Source organism: Choloepus didactylus, chromosome X (genome assembly GCF_015220235.1).
Source record: "Choloepus didactylus isolate mChoDid1 chromosome X, mChoDid1.pri, whole genome shotgun sequence".
Taxonomy (NCBI): domain Eukaryota; kingdom Metazoa; phylum Chordata; class Mammalia; order Pilosa; family Megalonychidae; genus Choloepus; species Choloepus didactylus.
Window position 1 is genome coordinate 26,277,639 of NC_051334.1, and position 6,407 is coordinate 26,284,045.

The window sequence follows — 6,407 nt, forward strand, 5'->3', positions numbered from 1 at the left end:
TATATTATCTGCTATTGAATTATTTGTACTGTAAGTATACAAATTATTGTAGATATATTTTTCTCAAAACAATGTTATTGTACATTGTATAATTATTGTAGAAATAAAATATTTTGCTATAGGTAATTGAGGTTCTGATTTATTATTCTGTATCAACAGAGCTTGCTTGTACTCATAATTTCCCATTTAGGTCAACACTGGATTCAGATTACTGATGATTAGAAAAAACTATTTTTAATATTTTCTTTGGAACTATGCTTAAGTTATATTAATTTGGTATCATTTGTTCAGATCTTTTTATTTTAGTAAGATTTTTAAATACTTTGATATTTTTGCCTTTAGTGATTTTTTATTCTAACTTTTTTCCCTTTTACATGGCTTTGTTTTTATGGTCAGTCAAATTTAAGATTATTTTAATTGAAATGTTTTTAATTGAAAAAATATCTTGGATTAAAAATATTTTATTAGAAATTCTAGCTGTATTAATGAGGTGGACAAGTGTATGTCCACTAGAAAGAGAACACAACCAATATTTTGGGACCTTATGTGTGCTTCCTCAATTATATCACTCTGCCTCCTCCTAGGAAAAATAACAACATGCACAACAAAAACGTGGTAATTATCATTTCCTTGCTTTCTAGGTTACATCTATTGTATTTATTTGTTGCATTTAGTTATTCTTCAAAGCATAATACAAATGGAAAGCAGTGCAAAAATACCAATTGACCAGGTTCAAGTAGTTAGCCAAAAGATTAATACATTTTCAGACCTACAGAAGGGAGTAAATCTCTTAGCCACCTGTCGTTATAACACCCTCCTTTTACCCCATACTTAGCTACTGTTCTGATTCCTAATACCTTAGAATGTTTTTGCCTGTTGAAAAGGAAAGGAATAGCACTGGGTTTGTAACAGTGTCTTCCCTACCCAGGCTAGCAAGTAGGAGTAAATGACCTTGTAAACGTGGTAATGTCATTGATAATAATGCCTTGGAAAACATGCTAGTAGAGATTACTGTTTTACCGGGGCATACCATTTCTGTCCAGGTTGTTTACAGTAAACAACTCTGGAAGTTATAGATTTATGGAGTATAGCTGGCAAATGAACAGGAGGTAGTGATATTACCAGAGACTGTAATAAACAGTATAAAATGGGATGAACTGAAACCTCAAAAGACTCCTTTTTGAATTATTTTCACAAAACTATTACATAACAAATTCATATCTTATTGTGAAACCAAAACATGCCCTGATGTAGAAGAAAAGGAGCAACAGTAAGATGTCTGTCTGATGCTTTCCTGTACCCCCAGGAAAAAAAGATGTCATTTCTGTCTGAATGCTTGCCTCTATCTTTTGAACCATTAATAAAATCCAGTGTAAGTTCTACAATTCACACAAGATTGATTTCAAAATGCAACCATTTGTGTGATAATACACCTGTTTTGGAAACTTACAAAAATAGTTTCATTCAATATAAGAATTTGTTTTGAGTTTGAATTTCTTAATTCAATATTATATTTGTGAGATTTATCCATTTCATATGTAGCAGAAATTTGTTCATATTCATTGGTCTTGCATTGTGTGATATATACCATATACTATCTGTTCTTAAAGATGGTGGATTCTTAGGCTGTTTCACATTTGGGCAATTAACAATTAGTATTTATACATATCTTTGGCACATATGTGCACATTTAGGTTAATTATATAAGTCAAAGTAAAATTACTGAGTCACATTTTATGTGTATATCCATCTAAATAGAATCTGACAAAAACACTGCCAGAGTCCTTGCTTCAATTTCTCCTCCCACAAACAATGAATTGGAGAATTCTTCACCAACACAAAGAGTTGTCAGAGAGGGAACTTCATAATTGCCCAGGCCCTCTAAATGAACAAATTCCTCTATGACAGGGAGTTTTGAGACTAGGCAGTGTGTTACTAGAACAAGGTGGTGGATTCTTTGCCTGATGCACTCAAATGACCAACTCCTGAGACACGGGGATTTCAAAAAGAGAATGAGTTTTATTGCTAGGCATGAAGCAGGAGAGCAGATGGCCTCTCTGCCCAAAATCTGTCTCCTCCAACTGCAATAATTCTGATGGTTTTATAGTATCAAAAGATTGGCAGGCCATATGAAGCTCATTACTGCAACGGAGAGGCTAACCTGCTTATAATTGTGCCTAAGAGTCTCCCCGAGTGCCTCTTTGTGGCTCAGATGTGGCCCTCTCTAACTAAGCCACCTTGGCGGGTGACCTCACTGCCCTCCCCGCTACATGGGACATGACTCCCAGGGGTGTAAATCTCCCTGACAACACAGGATATGACTTCTGGGGATGAATCTGGACCTGGCATCATGGGATTGAGAACATCTTCTTGACTAAAAGGGGGATGCAAAATGAAATGAAATAAAGCTTCAGTGGCTGAGAGATTTCAAATGGAGTTGAGAGGTCACTCTGGTGGACATTCTTATGCACTATATAGATAATGCTTTTTAGGTTTTAATATATTGGAAGAGCTAGAAGTAAATATCACAAACTACCAAACTCCAACCCAATAGCCTTGACTCTTGAAGACGACTGAATAACAATATAGCTTACAATGGGTGACAGTAAGTGTGATTGTGAAAACCCTGTGGATCGCACTCCCTTTATCCAGTGTATGGATGGATGAGTAGAAAAATGGCGACAAAACCTAAAAAAATAGGGTGGGATGGGGGGGGTGATCTGGGTGTGTTTTTTCTTTTTCTTTTTAATTCTGATTCTGGTTCTTTCTGGTGTAAGGAAAGTGTTCAAAAATAGATTGGGGTGATGAATGCATAACTATAAGATGGTACTGTGAACAGTTGATTGTACACCATGGATGACTGTATGGTATGTGAATATTTCTCAATAAAACTGAATTTAAAAAAAAAAGATGGGCAGGTTTTAAGATAATGAGTACAATGGCCCCAGGTGATGTAATTAGAAGTGATTTCATTATTGAGCATGTGCAGACTGATTACATCCTTAGTCACATAAGGTATGTAAGAAAATGGTGGCCTTAATACGGTGATGGGTGTCATTTTTAGTCTTATACTGAGGTGTAAGTGCTTTGTAGGTTAAAGTCTAAGCCACTGTGCATGTCTGGCAGGCCCATTTTGGTTAGAACCAGCTTCAGTTATCAAGGTAACTTTGGACTTGCGGTGGGGTTAGTTCTGGGTTGACCCAAGACCCTTCATTAATAAACATTAGGGGCTATCTTTAGTGATCGTAAGATTCAAAAGTCGAAAAATTGGATAAATGAGTACAAGTGAAGGTTAGTCACAAAGTTTTTACAACCACAAGGGCACAAGACAAAGGCTATACAATCATCATCAGAGATCAAGGCAGCTGAATTACAGTTCAGATTTCAGGTATTTCCCTCTGTCTATGTTAATATACCAGAAAGTAAAAAGGAATATCCATGAAATGATGCAGTAATCATAATCAGCCCTTAAATCCTAATTTCTTGGTTACAAGAGAATGGCAGTGTTGCTGATCTAATGAGGCAGAGATTGGAGTTTGGGGATGCTAATGTGGCTGGGATTTACCTTGTGTGGCATTGTAGATGGGAGAGTTATGCAGGGGCCATGGAGAAATCTGTATGGGACTTCACAGTAGGCTCTGCAAGGCCTAGCAGAAAGTGTGTGCGAGGCTGAGAGAGGAATGGAGATACCAGAAGACTTGCAGTGCCTAAACATGTTGTGGCTAAGGACTAGCCAGAGTAGAACAATGATCTGTTGGACAGTATCCAATCACCAAAACGTGTTTAATTGAGGTCCAAGATGAAGAGGCACAGGAATACAGAAGACTGAAACAAAAACTTATGTTTTGAAGTTCAAAACATATGGTTTTCATTGAAGAAAAGTGGCCAAGGTCGTCTTTCAAAATATGTCAGCTCGAAGATCAAAGATCAGTGAAACTGAAGCAGGTTACATGAAAACAGATATGAATGCCAATATATCATACTTCAACCACTGAGAGCCAAAGAATTAAAAATAAATTACACTTCTGGAAAGATGATGGATTAGGAGAGGCAGAGCAAAATTCTCCTTGATGAGAAACACTAGATGAAGGACAGAAAGCACTCCAGAACAGCAGTTCCAGAGTGCCACTGTCTGGGCAGGGACTTCTACATCATATGGTGAGGACATAACTGGAGAGGCAGAGAGACTGCATTTAGGATGGGTGAGAGTTCGGCTTGGAACACTGCCAGGGACGTGTGGTTGGAGCCAGCTGACAAGAGTGGAAGAGAGAAGCCTTCCACGCCCCATGCACCCTTCTAAGCAGTTGGCTGGCTTGATAACCCTTCACAGCCCTGTGGCAGAGAGCTCTCATGCCAGGCACTAGTGGTTGGAGCTAGGTACAAGTGCCAAAGGGAACAGCTTTCCATGCCCCATGCACCCATCTCAGCAATTGGCTGGGGCAATAACCCTTCACAGCCCCACGGCCGAGAGCTCCCATGCCAGGGACTGGTGGCTAGAGCCAGCTGCCAAGTGCAGAACGAGCAGCTTTCCAAGCCCCGTGCACCCATCTCAAGCAATTAGTTGGGAAGACACCCTTCACAGACCTGCAGCCAAGAGCTCCCATGAGGGAAGTCAGGATTCAGCAGACTTGTGACCGCAGCCATTCTTCCTCTGCAGAAGTCCATGGTGTGACAGCCAAGAGGCAAGGGCACCTGCATGGAAGTGCCAGGAGACCCTCCTCAACCCCAGGGAATCATGCGTACACAGCAGACAGGGACTGTGGTGCATTTGAGCTGGAAGGTGAGACAGGTAGCTCAATAGCCCCAGAGTCATCCACTCACAGCCACAGGAATTGCTGGGACCACTGTGCCTTGGAGCGGACTCCCTGCCAAACTACACCCCTCACAGGGCTGCAATTCCCCAGTGCAAACAGAAAATTGGTGTGCTGATTGGATTTCCACCAGTTTGAACCTGCCCAGTGCATAGACAAAATTGGAGGAGAGCTGGCTTGAGGCTAAGAGTTGGCTCAAGAGAACCATCTGCTGGTAGGATGGAGAAAATGCACTCCATCAAGCTGAAGTTCTGCCCAATTATAAATAAATGATCAAATGATCATGCATATCTGCAAATAACCTTATCAAGATAAGCAAATGCCATGAGGCAAACAACAAAACAGAAAATCATAAAGCGTACGAAGAAACCAGAAGATATGGACAACCCAAATGATCAATTTAAAAAGCTGAAGAAGACAAAGAACTTGGAGTAATTAATCAAAGAATTACACACAATCTCCAAAACCAATGAGATGGCTAAGTACATGAAGGACATCAAGAAGACCCTAGAAGAGCATAAAGAAGAATTTGAAAGAGTAAATACAAAACAGTAGATCTTATGGAAATAAAAGATACTGTTCATCATATTAAAAGTATACTTGAGAAACACAACTGCAGATTTGAAGAGGCAAAGAAAAAAATAAGCCAAGTAGAGGACAGGGCAATGAAATGCAAAGGTACAAAAGAACAAATGGTGAAAAATATAAAAAAAACTTGAAATGGAGCTCACAGAAATGCTGGACAACATGAAGTGCATAACTATAAGAATCACAGGTGAAAAGAAGAGTAAATGAGTAGGAAGTGTATTCGAAGATGTTGTTGGGAAAACTTCCTAATGCTTCTAAATGACATAAATATGCAAATCAAAGATGCCCAATGAAATTCGAATAGAATAAATCCAAATAAACCCACTCCGAGACATATTCTGATCAGACTGTCAAGTTCTGAAGAGAAGGAGAAAGTTCTGAAAGCAGCAAGAGAGAAGCAATTCACCACATACAAGCAAACAACATAAGACGGAGTACTGACTACCCAATCGGGACCATGGAGGCGAGAAGGCAGTGGTATAACATATTTAAAATTCTGAAAGAGAAAAATTGCCAGCCAAGAATTCTTTATCCAGCAAAGCTCTCCTTAAAATTGAGGGCGAGTTTAAAATTTTCACAGGTAAACAAATGCTGAGAGAATTTGTTAACAAGAAACCTGCCCTGAAAAAAATACTAAAAGGAGCTCTACAGGCTGAGAAAAAAAAGAAAAGAGAGAGAGGTCTGGAGAAGGGCACAGAACTGAAGAGTATTAGTAAGGGTAACTTAAAGGAAATAGAGAGGAGGGAAAATAGATCTGACAACTAAAAACCAAAGAATAAGATGGCTGATTCAAGAACTGCATTCACAGTAATAACATTGAATAAGAATGGCTTAAACTCCCCAATTAAAAGCTATAGATGGGCAGAATGGACTAAAAAGTGCGAACTATCAATATGTGGTTTGCAAGAAACTCATCTTATACTCAGTGACACAAAGACATTTGAAAGTGAAAGTATGGAAAAAATATTCCATGGAAGCTGCAGCAAAAAAAAAAAAAAAAGCAGGGGT